The sequence below is a fragment of the Haliaeetus albicilla genome, chromosome 6 (genome assembly GCF_947461875.1).
Source record: "Haliaeetus albicilla chromosome 6, bHalAlb1.1, whole genome shotgun sequence".
Taxonomy (NCBI): domain Eukaryota; kingdom Metazoa; phylum Chordata; class Aves; order Accipitriformes; family Accipitridae; genus Haliaeetus; species Haliaeetus albicilla.
In genome coordinates, this window is record NC_091488.1 from 41,667,240 (window position 1) to 41,690,262 (window position 23,023).

Below are 23,023 nucleotides of genomic sequence, written 5' to 3' on the forward strand. Positions count from 1 at the left end.
CACAGGGAGTTTGGGGAGGATATTGAGCCACTGTTTACTGAGAACCTGAATTAATGTACTAAGGCTCTGTAACGATCAACTCCAACGAACACAGCCAGACTGAGATCCTCTGAAGGAATGATTAGCACCGAGCTAGACTTGAAACCAAGGCAGCATCATACGAATACTGTTCTGCCTTCATGCATAATACAGGCCCTAAAGTCCTGCCTCCCACACGCAAACCAGACGAGCCCCATGCAAAATAAAGACCTGTTGCGTTTCTCTTGTTGAGGCTGAGATCCCCTCATCTGATTCCAGACCCGCAGCCCCCCACCGCAGCATCACGTGCGTGGGGCAGTGCTTCAGCATCAACCCCATCCTGCCATCCCTTGTGCCAGGCACGGCTCAACACCCATCGCCCGGGGCTGCGGAGGAGCCGTGGCCGCGTACTGCAACACGACGGCGCTGCCCAAATTTCCCCGCCGTGTTCGAAGTCCCGGCAGAATTAACACGGGCTGTATCAGCCTAACGCCACGGCTCCTTCGCCACGCTGGGGCTGCTCACGTGCGGACTCCTTGGCTATCCTGGCTCACGACCTAAATCACGTATGTTCTCCTAACCCCTCTGCAATGTGACCAAACAGTACATTTGGGGAGCCTTGGATTTATTTCAAAACAGATGAAGTCCTTTTCCAAAAGAAACAGCAACATAAAAGCCTTTGTAATGGAAACAGTGAGGCATGGGTTTCAGACTGATCAAGCTGAAGGAGTCTTCAAGGCAATCTTTTGTCACAAACGAGCAACATTTTCACTCCCCGCCCTGCAGCAGACCCCTGTGATATATTTTATTTCCTTTGCAACTGGCATCAACTCATTTTCCAAAGTCAAATACATCTACCTGCCTTGCTTCTCTCTCTTGGGACTCTTTGAAAGAGAAGGAAAACATCAAGACTAGACTGTGTTGTGGGATTAAACATGTCAGGAGAGAAACAACAGAGAATACAATTATAGGCATGATACATAATACAAAATAAATTGGGAAAAGGGTGAGAAAAAGAAAAAGCATCGCCAAATCATCTGAGCTATAGCTGCAGAGAGCATAAATCCCCCTATAATTTGCCCAATCACAATCGCTTGGTTTAGGATTCTGCTGTACTCCGTTTCACCACTGTCTATCATTCACACACATAAAACCAACGCTGCTTTGAGCTATACTGCTTGATCATAAAAAGCCTTCCTACCCCCAAACCTGTTCTCCTGGCAGCACATAAATCCCAGGTAAATCTGCCACGCAGTATCACCTCCTCACAGCACTCAGAGCTTCTGTGCCCAAGCACCTTTTATCCATCTCACTTCAAGCATCATTTTCTGAGGACTGACTCACACCACCATATCCTTTACTTCTAAGAGGACTGGGTAATTTGCCCCTTGTAGAAACATCCATTTTTGTCTGATTTCCACTCTTCGTGGAATTTCATGAGGTCACATCAATTCTGTGTCACGGGAGAGTATGTGAACTGGTGTGAGGGGGAAAATCATGGAAAGAACAAATGCCTTCATAAAAGGACACGATCACTGCCTTACATCTATTTACATTTCAGATGTCATCACAGTTTTGGATGGCAGCTCTCATTCTGTCTCTGACATCTCCCTTGGTGGATGTGTTTGTGGCATTTCTCTGCGTTTCCTGCATAATTTATACAATATTCTGAGTATAATCCTAAATGTATCCATTTTTTTGCTCCCCTTCAAAACTCCTTTCCTAGTATACTGAAACCTCCATCACTGACCACCTTTCACATCCAAGGCTAAAGCAGCTTTCCGGAACTTTTGTTGGTTTGAATTTTTTACTGCTTCGCAGTGAAGGGATTGTATAGTAACCCGAGCGATGCTTTAAATATGCAGAAAAGAAGTAACACCTTTATAATGAAAAGGTGAACCTTCTAGTGAGAGAGGTCACATTCTAGTAGTAATGTGCGAAGAAATGCTAAAGCCTCATTACTACTCACAGCTATAGGGTGATCTTCTTCAGCTCAGTTGATAATTGTGTAGAACTGAAGGACCGGGACCACTAAGGCAATTTGTCTGAAAATAGGAACAGGAGAGCAATCTTTCCTCTAACAGTATCATATATTCACAGTTGGCTACAGTATTCTCCCCGCTTAATTCTCCATCAAGATCCCGTCTTTTAAACAAAAGCAGAAAAAAAATCTCCCCATTACTTTCTTTTCTCCCAACTGCTCAAAAAGTTTTCCGTCCTATTCATCTTTTTCATTTTAACTTTTCAAAATGTTTTATAGCTCTTATGACTTGTTTTTCCGATTTTTATAAACTTTGTTCCAACCTGATGACTAATGGAAAAATGTTTTTACGGAAAAATTGAGAGTACGATGTACCAGATTCCATAACTCCTAGAAAAACTTTTGCATAAGATTATTGATCTATAATACCTTCTTATTCCTGTACTCATTGATTTTAAAATGTGATTATGGTTATTATGAATTTGTTTTCTAATAGGACTAAACACACTGTAATGCTTTTCTTGCAATCTAGAATTCAAAGACTTTAATATTTAATGCTTGGGCAGTAAGAGCCATGCTCATTATTTGCCCTTTTCTAATTTCTCTTTCCTAATTTGTCTAGCTAAAATTCTGATTAGCTATCCTCTTGGTTTCCTTTACCTTTGTTTTGCCCTGAAATAGAAGACCCTATTCTCCAGTACTGAAATTAGAAAGCTACAATTTAGGGTCTCTGTTTTTTCTACCACCAGCAATGCAAGAAAGTCGTTTTGTTGCCTTGTATAAATTACTTGCTTCTGCAAGGATAGCTTTTCTGATCTAGAGAAAGGTTACACCACTTCATAGACCTCTCGCATCCCAAGACCAAATGTCCTTAAGAGCACCTACGACACTGAAGTGCTCCCAGCCCTGCACTACGGCCCCGATTCAGCAAGCACATGCCAGGGATTTCAGTCGGACAGCTCAAGCTTAAGATCACAAAATTAGGGCTTAATGGCTTTATCAGTAATGAAGCATTTCCATTCTCCAACCATTTTCATTCTGAATTGGGATTTACGATAGTGTGAACAAAACCCTGAATAAATTGCATCTGAAGTTATCAATAGCTCACAGAAGCTAAGCTCTATCAAAACGCGAAGAACTGAAAAAGCGCAGACATAGCTCCTTAACCACTGGACGGCTGCCTACATACTTTGACGACCCCATATTAAACCAGTAAGATAGGACAGACGCGACTAGAACGAGGTAACGGTAATGGTATGATTTTTCTTTCTTTGCTAATGACCTATATGTGTTGTTTTGCTTGAGGTATTGGACAACTTACTCTACGCACTTCAGAAACATGTTTGGAGAAGACTCAGTATCTAGAGTTTCAACAGTAGTACACTTTTCCTTCCTTAGCTTTTCCCATACAGGGTTCACAATGATCTGTAGAAGGATACAGCAGTTATTCCTCCACTACTGTCCTGCTTTTGTGTGGGAGACAGACGTAAAAAGAGTTGTGCAAATTACTCAGCTAGTCAATGGCTGTAAACGGAATTCAGTGCAGGTCTCTACCTTCCAGCGCTTTGCTTTAGCCAGGAGGCTTGCCTTGTTCTTACCAAAGGATGGCTACTTTCAGCGTACAAACGCTGTCCCTGCATCACCTACCATAAATACAATTTAAAAATACATGTATTTGGACTCTTGAAGTCCATCTTTCCGCTGTTTCTCCTTTTTTTTTCTGGTTTGTCCGGGAAACAGGATTTCTTTGCATTGCAGAATCTGAATAGGGAGCTGCACCTGTTAGCTCTGCGATACCTCAGGGCTCTCTAGTCAACCATCTGCTTTTCAAAATCTATTTGTTATCTTTTGGGCAACCAAGAAGGCATAAAGTATCTTTTATCACCTTAATGCTGAAAGTGATCATTTACACTAGAAAAACATACCAGGCCAGGCAAATTTTTTACTAAGGAAGAAAATTCCTGGTGGAAGGCAGGGAGGGGCAAGAAGAGGAGGCAAAAGAAGGGAGAAGGGGGGTGAAGCAAGAGAAAAGGAATAGGAATAAAACTCACTTGCTCCCAGCAAAAGTCAACTCGATATGCTCTACTTGGACCTGGGGACTTCGTATTGCATATTTCTATAGCATGCCTCTATATATCTGCAGAAATAAAAAGATAAAATTTGATAATCTGAACTGAAAAAAAGCTTTTCCCAGACATTTTAATGGGTCTTCTGGTCTTGAATTAATGCCTGAAACACGCATCTTTCAAAAGAATGAAGTATCATAGTGCCACCCGAGGAACAGTCCTGGGCTTTGCCTGTTTTTTCCACTAACAGTAGACCAATGACTGATTCATACTTCCATTATATCACAATTGTGCTTTTGTTTGGCACCCTCTCATCTCTTGCAAGTCACTTGCAGATGGTCTAGGAGCCACAGAACAAGCTGTACTTCCTATCCGTGTCAGCCATCCCCCCCCATCTTACGGAATCCTTCCAGTTTGCTGTACACAAGGTACAAGGATCCTTCTCCACAGATCTCTCTTTTGACTTTAAAAAAACCACTTTCCATAGGATTCTGTAGTTAGCCTTTCCCATTACCAGAAATAAAGAAATAATTTGCACTGCTTCCATCTCTCAATGCACGGTAAGTTCACGGAACCCAACTCAGGAACGGGAAACCGAGGGATTTGGTGGGGTTGTTCAGTGCCTCACACAGACGGGGGGTCCAAAGGAAATACTTTTGAGAAAACTATAATGCGGTTACATAAGTTGGTGTTATGCCGTCACTTTGGATTTTGCAGTCAACCCTGATCACCCTGTCTCAAATAGGATAGAGAAGAAACAAAAAGGGTTCAGAGAGTAAAAAGACTCATTAAAGCCCTCAAGAGCTTTCCATATGTGAAAAGTTTAGAAAGCTTCAAACTGACAGATAAAATGAAAAAGACTGAACGTAGTGGAAGTGATATAAACGTAACTGCACAGAGAAAATAAAATAAATCTGACCTCCCAAGAAAAGAGGGGACAGTCATTAAAACTAAAAGGCAGAACATTAAAACCAATAAAAGGATTATTATTTTTCATCCACATACTATGTAATTAACTTGCAGTACTCTGTACCCAAGACATCAGAGGGGCCAAGATTTTATGAGTTTAAAAAGGACTAATTATGGCCATAATAATAATAACAATAATAGAAACCATTATAATAATGATAAATATATTATAATTATAGAAATAATTAGCATAGTACTGAATAAACAGAATATCCACAATTATGGTACAATAAAGTATGAGGACTGAAAACTGCCTGTGTTTAAAGACACAAGTGAACTTCAGTTTGATACCTATTAAGGAGAAACTGCCCCTGTGGGAAAGGTTAAATCACCGTTACTCTTTACGGGGAACTTAGCACTTTTTCTGAAGGACCTGATACCGGGTTCTGTGATGCTTACCATGTAGCTTTCTAGAGGGATGTCTGCAATTCATATATGCCCATCAATCAAGTGTTCAGCTTGGATACCCCACCTGACCGGGGTCTGTACAACCAAAATCAAATCCCTGTAAAATCAAAGGAATGTTTCTGGTCTTCAGGGGTAGGTGCTATTTACTTGTGAAAAGTGAGACTGTTTTGGCCATTCCTTTTATGCACATGATGAAATGGGGAGCAGAAATGGAGAACAACATTTGGTAGGTTTGATAAAAAATGGTAATGGTACCGCTTTGTTATTTGATGATTAAGATGTGAATAAGAGTCATATTTTAAGGCAGAATATTCTTAACCACCTATACTCCTCCATGCTCTAACAGACTTTTTTTACTATTAGAAAATGAAGTTTGCATGTGGAATAAACAAAAATAAAATTCTCTGTAGATTTGAGCCACCTCATGGACATCCAAAGGAGCCTCCTTTCTTATGGATCCCTGTCTGCCTTTGGTCTCTGATGTGTAATTTTGGGTATAATTGTGAGGCAGCCTCTCCCTTAGTGGGGTCATTACAAAAGCTTTCTTTTCCCCTTTAAACAGGTGCCTACTTCCAAAAAACATGTGGAAGCTTAGGTATCTTGGAGACTTTCACCCATCAAACTCGGCTGCAAGTAGTCAAATTCAAAAGGGAAAGGAACAGGAGACAGGTATAGGCAAACTGTATACAGGAGCAAAGAGAGGGGGTTCCCAGACATCTCGTTTCCCTGGGGAGCCACACCTAGGGAAGCCCTAGGGAGGCAGGCAGTCCCGAAAAATTGCTTAGAAAAAGTTCCTTCCCTGCAGCACCTCACAAGCATTCCTCCAGTGAATTAGGCTGCCTAGCAATGCAAGGACCTAGGGGCAATATGCTCCTGCCCCACGTTAAGCTCATGTGTAGCTTTTTAATTAGAGGCACCTCTGTAAAGGCCAGAACCCGTCTAAACTAAATAAAACTGGGGTGTCTACTTTCTCCCACAAGCTTGTTCTGTTTTCTTGTACATCGATACATCTGTGCTGATAGAAAAGCATACACCACAGCCTAGAAGACTATGTCAGCTTCCCCAACGTTTAGACGAAATATAGCTGTGAAACCAAAACATCGGTCCTCCCAGAAACAGAAAAAAGTAGCAGTCCTGTACATGATGGACAATCTAAAGCTTCAGAAGAAATATATGCAGTAATACACACATTCTTACCTGCACAAGTCTGTACCATCAGCCTTTGAGAGGTTTTTTTACATCTACTCTGTAACGATGCATTTTTTGAAAATGGTTCTAGTGCTCAGGAATGCCAAGAATTTAGGAAGAGAGCCACAGCTTAAGAGAGCAATTATTTGCCAGTAAATACTCAATTTGCTTGTCCTGTGATTTTTCTTTTCCTACCTTGCCCTCTCCATAATCCGTCTCTTGCTGCGTCATGAGCACAAGAAGCCTTTTCTTCATAACATAACACTTCAGTTTGCTATTTTGTTAGCATTAATTAAGAATTCCCTCTACTGGTCATTTTCTATACTCTTACAAATTGCACCTTGAGCCCCGGACATTAGAAGGCAGTGAGTCAGTGTGTGGGATTCAGCCACCGTTTATAAACACCTTCAACCACATTCACCCAGTTTACAATATTCAGGACATCTCAGCTGAATTACTGCTTTGTGTCCAGTTTGTATTCAGATGGGGGCCATATGTTCCTTCATGTATTAGAGCAGAGCTCATTAGCACTGCTGCAGTCACGCCACAGCAAACATTTTTTTTTTTCTATCTTGCCTCCATTTTAACCTGATTAAAAACATTTTCTCCAGGGTAGATTTCTGGAAGAGAACTGCTCAAATCAAAAGTACTGTTCAAATGGATATGTGTAAATTTAAAATAACTTTTAAAATTAGTAGCTGCTTTTGCTACAAAAGAACTCAGTTGTTACTTAGGATTAAACTACTTAGTAAAAGCACCTTCTAAAGACATGGAAAAGCCTTCACAAAAACTCTGTTGCAGTAACCACAAGGGCTAAATATTCAGTGAGCACACAGCCCTAGAAAAACTCAGTATCTGAGCTCTCTCGTAAGGATTTAGGCACATAACCTATTTTTAAAGAGGGTACGTATGTATGCATCTGTACAGGCAGCATCATACAACTAGATTAACACCTTGCAATAATGGGGAGAGTGGGTGTAGTTAGAAATCTGGATGTGCAAATTGTATTTCCTAAGAAATTTTGTGTAGGCAAGTTCCATTCTGCTCAATCAAGAGTAGGCAGAGAAATACTGTATTTGGCAAAAATTAATAAAATACAGAAGGAGTGACTTGAATCACCCACAGTAATTGCTAAATGAAAATCTAGGTTCTGAAATACAAAACAGGAACCCCCTTATAGGGAGCAGAAGAAGAAAATTCCCCACCTGGGATTGAATAGTATGATAAAGAATCCATTTAAATGCATTTTAGGACAGAAATGCATCATCTGTCAAAATCAGTTTGGGTCTGGCTACTTCTCATATGAGTAAAAACAACTTGTGGGCCCAAAACTAAAAATTAACATCACACCCTGGATGCTTTACTGCATTTAGAAGGACTGCGTGCATTTCATATGATGCAGTGATACTGCAGAAAACCATGGAATTTCTACAAATTCAAACCACAGGATGATAAAATATAATAATAATTCCTCACCTGAAAATATGGATTCTAAAATACCATGTTCCGAGCACAAACAGCATCAGAGGCATCAAACATCCCTAATAAAATGCATTTGTTATATATATATGTATATCAACTGCTAGAAAGCAGACAAGTTAGAAACATGCTTAACCAACCTGGTCATTTAGGGGATTCTTGTACCCATATATCTTACAGTACCATATGCCCTAACTGATGGTTAGCTCGTGTTAGAAATTATTTAACTTTCTTCCCTAAAACTGATTTTCCTCTGAAAGCTCTAAACCCAGGGCACAAAACCCACACCTGATAGCTAATAGACCTAGCTATACAAGTGCCTTGTTTCTTCCAAACAGGAGAATTTCCAAGTGCCTGGGCAGGGACTGTCCTGTACCCTTTGACGTAAACAACAGAGTTATCCTGGCTTTCAAGAAGACAGCGGTGGACCTGCTCTCCAATGGCCATTTGCGAGGGAAAGCTTTTGGAAATATACTGAACTTTGGTTAAACAGAGTTACATGCCAATTCTATGCAAGATAAACTAATTGTTTTCCCTTAGGCTTTGACTTAAAAGCATTTCAGAATTAAATGTGACTGTTGTCTAGTGTATGTTATGTATAGTTTAAGAAGAGGGAAGAGTAGATCAGTCCTAAGAGGTGCTTTCAGGTCAAATTTTCAATATTTAGATGAGAATCTGAAAATGAAATTGTAAATCAACTTTGAACAAAATTAAAAACATTAAAGAAAATGACAGTGACAAGTATAATTCTGTTGTTAAGGCTTAGAAGTGAAAAATAAACAGTATGAACAAAAATAAATTTGATTTTTATAAACAAGCAGTTTGTTGTAATATTCTGTAATAAATAATTCTTTCTGAAAAAAATGGATAAGGGCTTCCTAATTTTTGTTGTCTTAAATTACGTACTTTCACATCAATATACTAATTTGTCTTTGCACAGCAGAGCTTTTGAAAGAAAAACTGACATACTTAATAGGGACAACTGGGTTAAATGGGAATTTACTGGATAAAGTCAGAACATAACAAATTCTTACTTATCCAGTGTAATTAATGTAAAATTATACTCTTCTCAACAGGGACTGCATGGTAAAAGGGATATCTGGTTTGCTTAGGAGGTGCCCCCATTAACTGGATTTTTTTTTTATTTCTTTTTTTCCAAATGCTCTAAGCAATCAGCTAGTAGAGCCAGACACTGTCCTCAGGTAACCTCACGCAGCTGCCTTCAGTGCAAAACACTGTCACTTCTCAGGCTTCATACGCCGTGATCCGCTTCCTTCCTTCACATTCGTCCCCCGAGGGACGACAGCCAAGCACCGCAGCGGTCCCTCTTCTCCGAGTGGCCCGGGGAGCCAGCGCTCATGTGGCGTCATGTTTTAGCAGCAGGGCTGAACTGTCTTACCCTGCATTTTTGGTAGGAATCCCTTCCAAATCCAATTGACAGGAAAATGGCGATGTGGTCGCTCTAACTTTTTAACCTCACGTTTGCTTTCGCTTTCAAAGGTGTTTTTATTTTCCAAAGCTGGACAGGCATTCTGCGGTGATTTGTCTAGCAAGAAAAATCCCTCTCAAAATAACTCAGTGCTTTTTTTTCTGTGTCACAAAGGCTCCCGGTACTAACATCTCCATCCCATCTCCCCACTGAATTAACTCTCAGCGTTATCTATCTAACGTGTACCACTGCTACACACTAGCTACAGCTGAGCATCTTCAGCTACTTGCAAATGAAGAAAGTAGAATGCCAAACAATAAACTTGAAGAAAATATTAATTTTAAGGAAAAGAGAAAAAAAAAAAAATCCAGCAAATTAAGCCCATGTTTAAGTACACTAACCAGGTAAACCGGTCCGGAACAGTTAAAATTCAGCTGATCAGTGTTATGTCTTTACCCAGGTAAATTCCTACAGAAAGCAACACAGCTTCTGGTCAGCAACACCTGAGCTACTTCTACTAAAATCAACGCTGCTAACACAAATTTATAAAGGCATGACCGTGCCCCAAACCTGACCCAAGGCAGCCGTACCTTAAGAAAGACCGACTAGGTGATTAGTAAGAAACGGGCTTGCTATGGAAAGCCGTCTCCTGGCAGGCACCAAGGTCCGCTGCAGCCCAGCACTTCTCCAGACAGGGCTCCTGGAGGAGATAAACGCTATTGCTATTTCCCATTAGCAGCGTTAGGAAGCTACAGAGGTATGTAGTGACACGTCTCTCAGTCCGAGTGTGGCATGTGAACTTATTTTTTATTTTGCTCCCTACGCCAAAGTGGTGGTTTGTTTGGGTTTTTTTCACTACGCAAATCTTACAATCCATTTTCTGTGCGCATTCAACAATAGATTGTTCCACAACGTGACAATATGATATAACTTAGGTCAGGCGTGGAGGCGTAGTTTGCACAGGCTGTTACTAAGTGACACAGGAATTTAGGGCATCAGTGAAGAGGTTGCGTTTGTTAATTGTTCACTTCCAAACAGTGGTGGCTACGAGGGAGCTGCGTTTGCTTGGCTGTTTTTTTGATGGGGTTTCCTGCCTACCTCTGCTGAAAGCTGCTGGAGAAGAGCTGGCCAGGTATTTTGGTGGAAAAATCATTCAGAAGAGATTTAACAATAGTCCAGGTGCTAAGCAGACATCACTGGTGTACAGTTCCAGCCTCTGATATTTCTCAAGCTTGGGGGTTTTTTTTGTTTTGTTTTATATGTTTCCACTTAGAGTTCATGCAGTGCACTTATTTCCAGCTCACATTTAAAAACCCACCAGGAAAAAACTGTAATACTTTATCCTATCAGACTAATAACGCACCCCTTATGTGCCATTTAAATCAGAATTGCTTTCCCCCAGTGAATGGTGGATAAAATCGTTCTAGACTGCAGCAGATGGAACGGGAAACTTTGTCTTCCCGTTTGTATCTGGGGCACATACGATCAGCCTATGTGAATAAGGCTTCAGCAAAACATTTAGAAAAGAAGCGCATCAGGAACACTAGCATTTGCAGATAATAAATCACAGAAGAATTGCTACGTTGCAGCATTAAACCAACCACTTTGGCTGCACGAAGGGGATCAAAACCTCCAAAGTAAGTTCACTCACTCCATCCTGCAAGGGTGAGAGGAGCACACGGGAGTCTCCTCCATCTCAACAGCCCTACTCCACAGGGAGGGAGACGCGGAGGTTTCCCAAAACAAGGAGGGCTCGGGAAGGAGCGGAGCAGCCCGCGGCCATCGCCTCGAAGCGCGGGCGATTTCCCGGTGCATCCCCGGGACCGCGCGCCGGGAGAAAAACACGCGGCGGCTCACGGTGCGGGCTGGGAACCCGACCCACGCACGCGTTTTTCCGGGGCTCGCTATCGGTTTCAGAGAGCAGGTTTATCTTCAAAGGACCTCTGCAGCAGGGAAATAGCATCCCCTTCCTTTTACAGCCGGGGAATGTAGGCACAGATATATTACTGACTTTTCCAAGGTTACCGAGCCAGAGAGAAGAAGAGAAGCCAGATCTCTCTTGGTCTGCTGATCAGAGCCTTAAAAACACCCAAGCAATCCTCCCACCAGCTTCAAGGCCACAAAGTCTGAGGTTTAGTATTTTCACAGAGGGCACGATCTGGGTAGAAGCGAGGATGTGCAAGACAGAAAAAAACCCTCTTGTTTGATCTTCACAGGAAACCTTAGCCCCGAAGTAACCTTGAGGTAACAAGAATAATGAAAAACATGATTTTTACTTGCAAGTTTAACACACGAGGTTTGAAGGTCATTAAAGTGTTTCTGTCTCTGAAGTGAGAACTGGTGTTTTTACACTATACTTTCAGCACAGTGATTTTCAATTATCTCTGTAAAAATGGATACAAGCAGTTTGTTTACCAGGTTAGGAATTAAAAAAAACCAAACCAAAACAACCTAGATTTAAAGCTCTCCTTGGCTTAATTACTCTTAACATTTTATTTACTTAGTCAAAGGAAAGGAAAAAAAAAATCAGCTTGACTTTTTTGACAGCAAGTCAAACCAACTGGAAAATTCACCTCCTACAACAAATGTTGAAAGGGAAAACTCCGGATAGCAACATGTTAGTGAAATGCTTTCAGCTGCAGACACAACTGCATTGTAATGAAACCTTACATTCTCTTTGACCCGCTACCTCTCTTTCCCTCCAAAAGACAGGGAAAACTGTTGGATTTGAGCATTGGTTTTGATCAACTCCCTTCCCATAGGAAGGGGCACTGCATGGGATACAGACATATAAAATCACATGCCTGTGAATTTACTTTGCACACTACCTGCACACATAAAAACATGAAAGATGTTAAGGTTAGAGAGTATGACTGTTTCTTCAACATTATTTTTTTCCTTCCTTAATGTGTGTTTTAAAGTCAGATAAGTACTCTTAAATTCATTTCAGAAATAGGGATTACTGGAGATCACTAATAGTTTTTTTCCAATTACACAAGAAGTCAGCAGCCATGCTGGGAATGGAGTGGAGCTGCGAGATCCTCATTCCGTGTTTCCCTGGCTCTTTGCTGGGGCCCCAGTGATCTTCTGTAGGCACTGAGAAACATGGGAAACAGTGATTTTTATATCTAGAGATCAAAGGGGTGGAATCTGTTCTTTGAGGACATGAAGTCCTAATACAAGCTAAAACTAAAAGCTCTTAAGTTGTTCACTGTAGGGAACTTGGAAAAGAGACTTTGTTTTGCACCATTTATAGTCCTCTGCAATCAAAAGATTTTAGAGAATGCAGAAAGACATATACATAAGTTTAGGTTTGAGAGAACTGTTCTGGGCTTCATCCTAACACAATATTATATAGAAAAATAATAAAATGGACATAGATGATCTTTCATAACAAGCTTCCAGTTTTATTTGGTTCTATTTAATCACGTATTTTCCTGTGGCCAACTGCATTCTCTCTGGTCTCTTAGACAGTGGGTTTCATGCATTCTTGCATATATTTGAACTTTTGATCATTTTCCAAAAATTCACTGCTAGTATCCTAGGCAGCCATCACTGGGTAGTGATATGGGTCATTCTAGTTCAGAATAAAAAGGAGATGAGTGTGACTGATCCTTTTTCTCAAGGCCAAATCTCATAACAAATCATCTGGAGAACTGCCAACCACTTCAATAAGACCAGAAATTGTTCCTCCTGTTATCTAAAAAACTTCATCTGCCTTATGAGAAAATCAGGGTGCAAATTCTCTAGCCAGACTAGATTCATTCTCCTACAGCCTAGGAAAAGGAGAATCAGACAAAAGAGCAAAGGGAAGGACAGCAGTCTTTACTGATGCCTGTATATTATTGCTCATCGAATTCCAAAATAGATGGGGGGGAAGCAGGGAAATGTGAGCAGTATTGCCTCAGTTCTTTCTCAGCAAAAGTGGAAATACCACCTTTTTTTTTAAGTAAAATTTAGAACAGGTTTTATTATATAAGCAATGTATATAATACATATATATAATTAAATAAACATATAATACAGGGCTGTTCTTGTCTTAATCCTTTAGACTTTGCTCCCAGCAAAGAGTGAATAAAAGAAAATAAAGCTGGAATATAAACTACTTATAAAGTTCTTTTCTGTCAGAAAATGAAAGGACAAGGGAAGAAACCCATGCTTTTGTTCCCTTTTTTGAATTTCATGCTTTGGAAAAATGTCAGTATGTCTACACGAGTATGCATGTGCATGTATGTACGTCGGATTTACTGGAATGGCACGGAAGAAAATGAGTTGATCACAAAAGAAGCCAAGAATCTGGGGCTCGAATTCTCTGACTTGAATAGTGTTGCAAGGACTTGGAATGTGACAGATACTGGCATATTGTGTCTTGCTGTGAATGAGAGCTCGACTCTGAAGCTTTACAGCGTCTCTGTTCCTAAACAGCAGAACGCCCTGCTCATGAGGCACATCTGAAGACTTGGGATGTGACTGGCTATTCTTGACCTCTCCCTTTCCAGTGCGCAGCGCTTGTCCCGTTGAATGCCTGGCCTGTTACTGACCTTTAATTTCATAATAAGCTCATGTTGACAAATCACTTTGAAATGAGATCAACACAGATACGTAACTTGTGCTATGATACAGACAGAAAGGAGTTTCCAAAAGCTGGTGAGCACAGGAGATAAGCAGTAGTAGCATACATAAGGGGAGCTACATGTTCAACTGTTTGTGTGTTGGCGATCATCTCCAAGTACTGCATCATATTACTAAAGCATCTTTTTTTTTTTTTCCTAAAAGCCTATAAAACATTTTGTTTGTTTGTTTTGCTTTTTTGGGGGAGTGGGGTTGTTTTGTTTTGTTTTTTAACTAGTCCTATACTTTCACTCAGTTCTATTAGGCAGCTACCACCAAGGCGAAAGACAAAGCCAGATGGAAGGTAGAAAGAGTTTGAGAGGAGTACCCAGAATTAAAGCATTTCAGTCTTCAGCTTCAGACTCCACAAGCAGCCCTTTTAGCAAAGCTACTTTCTCTTATTGCTCTTTACGTTAAGGGGTAAATACTTAAAGCGATAATTTAACCACAGAATGTTTGCGTTAACCAGAGTCGTCCTGCTCTCTAGTTTCTATAATTTACAACAAAGAGTTTATTAAACACAACTCTTTCTGTCTGACATTCAAATCCATCTCTGCAACACACTCTCCTCTGGATTTGCGCCACCGAATGAAATGCTTTGGAAAAACAAAATAAACCAAAACCCTGCTGTGGAAACAGGACAAATCTAGTTTCACATCCCCTGCAGAGAAAGAAACAAGACGGAAGTAAAAAGCACCAAATGGAGCTCATAAAGCTTCACTCTGATCTCAGCCTCCACATTCTGGCAGAAAGCACCACCTAAGAGATGTTGCTCTGCTTCAAGTGAGAACAGCCTCTGATTGCACCGCGAGCACAAAAATATATTGTCTGTGAACAATTATCCTGAACAAACTCTGAATAAGGGAAATCTGACGACAGAAAAGGGGGAAATGTGGTGGGAGGCAGGCTTATCGCCCCCCTCCTCCCTCGCCAAGGCCTTATCTCGCACGCCAGCCATCTGCGGTCGCTGTGCCTGCGACCGCGGTTTGCGGGCTCTGCCGAAACTCCTTCCCGCAGCCTGCCCGCGTCAGGCACCGCGACGAGGTGGCAATCATCCGGCCCGTCAGAAACCCTCCACCCTGGCGAGGGGCACGTAATTGGAGTTCTGTAACAAAACCGGTTTCTCGCTTCAGGTCCAATTTATCGCAGCTAGTTGCTCGTATTCCTTATAACGTTCCGCGTAGCGGCGCGTAAGCGGAAGGAAGCCCGTCGTAACCCACAGGTGCCGTGGGGAGTTAATGGGGCTGGCATTAAAATTCACTCTCTCCTTCAATATAACTACAAAGAAAAATAGCATAATTGTTTGGAAGTCACTGCCCCAAATAGGAGCAGATTCTGAACAATCTTGAACCCAACACGACATACCTAGAAAGAGAAGGACGCACACCTGAGAACACTCTTTCTCCAGTCCTGGAAACTGGGCACCTCCTCTGTAGTTACATCTTTGAGGACAATCAGCATCTTAGAGAGAAAATGTGTCTTGGGGCAGGAGTCTGTCCTGGCTTTTTTGCTTTGTTTTTTTACTTTTGCACAGCATCCTCGTGCAGTTTGGTACACATACATACGGATGGCAAGGGAAAGAAAAAGCACACAAATAGATACAGGGAGGCCACCTTGTGATCAACCAAGCTCTCATCCTGCTGGTAAAACTATTCTTAAATTCAGGTAGGAAACAGCCCTTCTGCAAGAGAGCACAGCAGAATGCTTTGCCCAAATGAGGGAGATTCTGTAACGTGACACATTGCTGACAGCTTTCTTGTGACCCCCAGAAGATCATATTTACTTCTAGAACTTTGAGTTTGGTTTATTAGTGTACTGGGCACTCTGTATGTATTCCTCATTGGGCTTTTACAGCAAGGATATCTACAAATCCCGTGTCATAGGACAGTGTATGATTTAGACTTTAGTCCTTTATTCCATTAGAAAGCCAATGTTCTGCTATGATTTTTTTTTGTTGTTGTTAATTAATTCATTTCAGACTATTCCTTAAATTTTCATTTTAATGCATTTTTGTGTGTGGGTATATTAGTCACTTCTAAAGTTGCATACAACTGTCACTGATTTAAAGTCTTTGTTACCGTACATAATACAAATCTGTATTACATATGCACGTGTATGTATGTGCATGTGCGTGTATATTCATGTATATATTTAAAAAACAAACCAAAAAACCTTTCCAACTGCATCTTCCTCCCTCCTCCCTTCTCCATTCTGAGCAGGTTCCTGCTATCAACTGCTGGAGTGTGCTCACTCTACACCTAGAGCTATAATTATTTTGCTTTAATTTTACAAAACCTTTTGTTCCATTCCCACGAGCCCACCTGATCCTTATATTACACTTGCTCTATTAAAACACTCATGCAGAACAAAGCACAGTTGTACTGATTCATAAGTAACTCACCCCCCCACCCCCTTCTCTTTTTCTTTCTACTAGGCTCATGCCTCTTACTGCAGTTTCATGACACTGTCCCTGATGCCAGTCCATAGTCCCATTTTTGCCTTTTTTCTTCTTTCTTTTAAACCATTATTTTTATGTGCTTAGGGTCCAATTACACTATTGTGTGCTGTTGTTTTGAATTGCTGTTGTTCTCAGTCATTTTATGTTATGCTCTTTGGCGCAACAACAGATATAGTGCAGAGGGTGTTATGGAATTTATTTGTTGTAATCAGACTCTAGGATTGTTTTTTATTATTATTATTATTCATAGAGTAGAAGCACCAAGGCTAGCCCTACATTTTTCCAAGGCAAGCAGAAGATCATTTGTAGCCCAGCCTCTGACACCAGCATGCCCCATCTGCAGTAAAAGGGCCCAGCAGCAGCTTAGGTCAAGGTGATGACCATCCCTTGGGCATTGCCGGCATGAACCGCGAGGCTCTAGAGAAGACCAAACACACCGACAACGCTTCCAACAGCATCTTCACAGAGGCACTGCGCAGTTCAGATTTAGAAAAAAACCCCAACCTTCTCATATATTATTGCTGAAAAATGGAAGGACAGAGTAGAGCTCAGCAGTAAAGGTGGGAACAATAGAAGGGCCGTTTCATCTATTTGTCCTGTACAACAACTTCCTTGAGCTGAGACAGCCTTCGTTTTCTGGCTTCTAAAGCACCAAGCATGTTGTTAGGACTAAGCAACGGATAAATAATCATCAGCCAGAACAGTGAGGAGTGGGTGCATCTGGAGAAAGTGCTAGCAAAGAGCAAATAAAATGGAACTCTCGGTAGCCATCTTCTCAAGACGGGGAGCAGGACATTTTGCAGTGCCCTACTGAATGCCACGGGTGTACAGGAGAACAGACCAGGCGAAGGTGTGAGAGAAGGCAAGAAGGGGAAGGAAAATGGGGTATTGTGTATGTTTTTCTGGCTGACGTGTAACAATGGTGAATACTAATGACTTCTGGCAATGAAAGAGAGTAACAGGGAAAAAGAGGAACGTGGCAAGGCACAGAACAAACACGGCTGTAAGGGGTACAAACGAAAGTTGCAATTTACCAAAGAATAACCGTTCTGCGCATTTTATGTAGCATGTCAAATCTATCAGATTTTCTCTTATTAAATCATCATTCTACAGCAACAATCATTCTCTCAATCAATCCCCCGTGTTAACAACTCTTAGTAATGACTAACTTGGCAGGAACTGATGTTTACATATATTTTAAAGTCCTGAGCACTGTTCTGTATTTTTTGCACGTTAAATTTCCTTTACATTTTCTCTCTTATTTTTTAACCTGTTTTTGAAGGATGGATGCATTCAATCGGACAATAAAGTTTTGTAACACACACACACACATACATACACACACACAGATTATGTTAGCTCAGGAAATTGGCAGTGGGATAAGAACAAAACCATTCACCTCCTGATTGCTGATTCAAATCTAGCCCAAGTGAGATAGTCACAGAAGCTATAAGCCTCCCATGGTGGCTTTGTGATTTGAGATTATTTTTTATGAATCTCAATCCACTTCAGGCCAAGAACCAGAATCGCAAATCCACTGCCTCAATGAGCATTAACTGGCATCACTGCACACAGTAACAGAGGAGATGCCAAGAAACTAACTGGTCCTGGAGACAGACTTCCCACCTTTTCCTGGGAACTGATCATTAAAAAACAGGGTTCGTTCACGCAGATGTGGAGCATAGGGAAACACGTATATATCTACCTACCAAACAGAAAACAAACCAACCCACCTGTAGTCACATCAGCTATGTGCCGCACCATTTACCTGAAACGTGAACTGCCTCTCCAAGACTTCAGCAGCCCTAACCTTCCCGAAAACCAGAAGATGTCTTATGGTGTGCCCCTGTATCACTTCAGAGCTGAGAGATGGGGAGGGCAGGAGGAGAGGAGAATAAAGAAAAGGTTTTCTGTCATAACTCCTGAGGAAGAAGCAGCAAGCCTGTGCACTCCTTACCCCTTAAAATCAAAAGGGCCACAGAGCAACTGCAGGCTTTGGTCATTCTTTGGTCCACTTTTCCTGCCTAGGTAAGAGGAACAAATGAGGCATTTAATTTTGCTGAAGACCAAACCTGAGGAGGGCTGTGTTGCACTTTTTATTTCACTTGGGACACAACTGATTAACAAAGCTATTGGCAAAGCTATTTCACTGAACAAACATCCTATAGCATACAACAAAATAGTGATGCTCAGGCATATTTCCCATGGCTCCTTCTGTTAGGGAGCATGAATCATTAAAATCACTTGGGAACCAGCTACTCCAGCTTCCTCCCTTAGATACATTTGCTAACCTGAGGGGGGTAAAGGTCTCAGGACTCGAGAGTAGATTTAAAGTTTTTTCACCATCTGTGCTGAAGTGCAGCCAATGCAAATTCCACCTTCAGATCTGCACTCTGGTGCCTCCCTGTTATGTTTCACTTCACACTTGTGATCTTTACTCCTTAGAAACAGGAAAAATGCACAGCTGATGTGCCATGTTCGCATGCAACTTGAAATTGTTCCTTCAGTGGCTGTTGCTTGGACGTGCACTTGACTATTCAAAGGGAAGTGAGATGCAAAATAGAGCTGCTTTTTAAATAGCCAAGTATTCCTAATTTTGCACAGGGATTTTTGGAAGCAAGTAGTTCTCATCAAAGTTTTCAGAGACATCGCTGAAGGTATTCACGTATACAAGAAGAAAAAGTTGGTGGGAAGGTCAGACGTTTTCCCCTTCCTTTGCTCTTCATCAATTTTTTCTTCTTTTCCATTTTTGCCAACAAGAAGAAAAGGGAAGACACTAATGAATGAAAAATGAACAAGTACAGGTTTCATGGTCTTTGTCCAAAATAAAAATTTTAAGACAGGGTAGCCTTACAAGTTGTAAAGGATACCTGTAAATACATACACACATGTAAATGCTTCTATCACAGCAAGTTCCAGTAAAATGTATAAAAAAATTCTGAATGTAGCTAAGTAGATAGTGTAAGTACAGTTAAATTCAGCTGATAAACTGGAGAAGCAGACAAACAATAGCTAGTATAACTATTAAGAATCTGGAAAAACCCACATCTTTTACATGAATTTAAACTTAGGATCTGACACAGAGAATGATGATTTAATTTAGGAGTCATAAGGTTAATAATGCTGATCCCACTGGCAGAGACTTCAAATATAGATCACATCTTTCTAAACCTTCGAAATTGTTTTAAGTATGTTTTAGGGAGGCTCCAGAATAAGCCAACTTGCCAAGGAAACCCGTATCTCTGTGGAAGCCAGTGTTCAGCACAGATGACTCAAAATCTTAAGTTGCAAGATGGTTTAGTCCAGCAGAACAAGGAACCACTACTTCAGTGAAACACGTATGGCATCACTGAAAATAAAAAGAAATCATTTTCAGAATGCCAACTAGACCATTTCAGCTCTCACTTAACATGAATTTTTATGGACGCTGACTACACTTAAAAAAACCCACTTGTGAACTTGCTCAGTGTTTTCGGGAGAGCTGATAACACCAGGGATCAGAGAGAACTCAAAACTTAAGTATGCTTCAATCTGCCTTGCCTATTGCGCGGAAAAAGGTAGCTCTAACCAAGCTTAAATGCAGGAGCTGCACACAGGCCCACGCCGACGCGCTGAGCACCGTGATGATGTGCTGTGCACGGGTCTGCTTTTCACATCGATGTGGTATAATTTTCACAGATTGATCCGTGAATGATTCTTGGTCTCTGGAAGCTCAGATCCTTACTCGGAACTGGTTTAACTTACTTGATAACTGATGTGTTGGGCTCACAAGCACTGGCATTTAACCATCTTCAGTGACTACACGTACGTTCGAATCTGATCATCATTTTGTGTACCAAGTGACCCACAACCTGAGAGTCTTTACCAAGAGTCAGAGGACGCCGATGTTTACCATGACATTCCCACGACAGAGTGTGCACCAGTATGGATAGTAACGCAGCAGTGAAAAAAACCTGTTCAGGTATTTCCTACAGGAGAAAGTCTCAGATGAAGAAAGAGTACCCAAAGTGAAGATGCCATCACATGCACATGACAGATTTGGCTTTAACATGGTATCTGAAGCTAGAACAGGATTTGAACTTTACAATTAGCTTCACATGTCCCAGTTAGTTTCTCAAGCTGCACAGAAAGCAGAGGAAGTTCACTTTAGACATATAAAAGGAGACAACAGCAAACTTTTGAAAAAACATTATAGGGAATAATTGTGCTCTGGAGGATTTATTTATTTACTAATGCAAACGGTACACACTGAGATAACATCTGGCAATGTTTATTACAATGAAACCAGATCAATACTACTGTCTCCTACAATATTTTTCCACAAAATAGGCATTCCTCCTGGCACCCACAAGAAATACTCAACTATCTATTACAGTGGCCTTTGTCAGCAAAAAGGGAGGTTGCTGCCTTAATTCTTCTATTTGAGACCCAAGAGAAGACAAAGAATTAGATGTACCTAGACACAAGAATGATGGTGGAAAATTAGAGAGAAAGTTAGAGAGAGATATATAGCTTGTAGCATTGCAAAGAGCACACAATTCATCCCTACAGAATTTCAAGAAGTAACAGATCCCAGATCTTTTTTTCCTCGTGCCTCAAGGAGTTTAAACTTAGGGCAATCCATTACATTTGCTAGTCAGCTACCAGGCCTTTCGTGGCATTTTAGAGCTACAAGTAAAGGCAGAAATTTTGACTTCTCATTTCCTTTCGAAGTCAGAATTCAAAAAGAAGTGATACCGAAACTTTCCACACAATTAAAAAGCAAAAAATAAATTTGTTTTGAAAGTTCTGCGATTAGAATTTCCAAGTAAGCCCTTCCATTATTTTCTATTTCTATATTTGCATTACTGCATGTCACTGTAGAAAACCTAGCAGTGTTTTGTGCAATGACAAAAGTCACTAAGCATTAGCTTAGTACTTACTGAACCTTCACCTTTCCTAAACCCAAGTGCCTCTTGCAGTCTAACAAACAGCTTGATGTGCAGTAAGACATACATTACTACTTACACATCATGAAGTTAAGCAAAAAATAACAAAACCACACAAACCAAAATCAATAATTATTTTTCCTCCTTACATTTTTAATTGCTATAATTTTGCATTTGTTGGAACAGTAATTTTCAAAGAAAAATTATACGTCTGATTAATGTGACTATACAGAAAATAAATGTACATTTGCCCCTATTTAATTTCACATTTTGCTGGCTCAATGTTCAAGGCATTTCTATTTGTACAGGGCCTAGAGGTAAAATAAGACCTTCTGTGGTACATTAAGTCCTGAGGCATGAGCTATGTACAGAAGTTATTGTGGTGATATGTTACCTTTTTCCCATAAAAACTCTTTGACGAGATAATTGGGATTGTAGTTATGAAGCGGGGAGAGGAGGAAGGCAAGGGAAGGCCACTTGTTTTCCTCTCTACTGGTCTAGATCTACTGGGCAGAGGAAAGCAGATTTTAGTTTGGACTAGTAAAGTGAACAGCCACAGTAAGCACAGCAGCATCAAGTATGCCATTACATGCCTATTCCTATGATTTGTGTTAGGTAAAATTTTCATTAGGATTTTTTGTTTAGCTTCTTACCGTTTCTTGCCCTCCACACCATCAATATCTTACTATAACCTAAAGGTCCTAATGATGTGGCCATTAGGAATGAACTGGGGAAGAATTTTAACAATAGTGCTATATTAGCAAAGTGATGAAAGACACAAAACCTGACCTTCCAAGCACTGAAACCGGTGAAAATCCCACTAAAGTAAATGGAGGCCCTACTTAAAGGGCAACAGTACCATCCATCTTTAATATTCATCCATTACTGTCAATTTAGCCACACGAATTAGTGCTAGACTTGCAAATACACAGAATATTTGATGTAGCTTTAAGTGAGAAGACTGAGATTTCAAATGTGCAGAACAAACTCCGTTATTTTTTTCTATATTTAAACAAATACAGGCCAAATACAGACTCAGTTCTGAAAACTCTCAACACTGACAAAGGTCAGTACAGGAGTTTCCATTTGCGTATCAGTGCTGCAGAGGAGTAGAAAAGCCAAACTGAGACAGAGACTGGGAATTTTACACCTGGTTCCAGTGCAAGCGGAAGCCCAACCCCAGTCCGGCAGAGGACCAGTTTGTCTGAACCACGTACCGAATTTGCCAGTTCCTCATCAGCACCACAAAAGAAAGAACTGTTTTGTAAGCTAGTATTAAAACTGGGCTAGATAAAATGGGAGAGGGGAATGTTTTCTAAGCAATATAGTCTTATAAACTTTCACAGAAGAACTCCAAGCCACCTAAAATTAGGAGATTAAAAACAAAATAAACCCTCATTCAACCACTACTGGGCAAAACCATGCATATGACAACTTTTAAGTCACTTTGATATTAAAACAGGGTAAATCTAGTTGTTTCAAAAAAAA

The 23,023-nt window shown here is 40.8% G+C and overlaps 1 protein-coding gene across 11 annotated transcripts in view; it reads right to left on the bottom strand.

The window, feature by feature from the left end:
* The window catches only part of ZBTB20 (zinc finger and BTB domain containing 20), a 513,942-nt gene that overhangs the window by 309,399 nt on the left and 181,520 nt on the right, over nt 1-23,023 (bottom strand). Inside the window, exons 5-6 of one of the 11 annotated variants that reach the window (XR_011325138.1) lie at nt 4,051-4,136; nt 2,041-2,063 (exon numbers count right to left, since the gene is read on the bottom strand). The exons of 8 other annotated variants lie outside the window; for them this stretch is intronic. The gene's annotated coding sequence lies outside the window, so the exon portion shown is untranslated. Of the gene's footprint in view, nt 1-1,562; nt 1,920-2,040; nt 2,064-4,050; nt 4,137-23,023 lie in introns of those variants that run through there. 2 more of the 11 variants (XM_069785789.1, XM_069785800.1) reach the window with 2 other exon arrangements.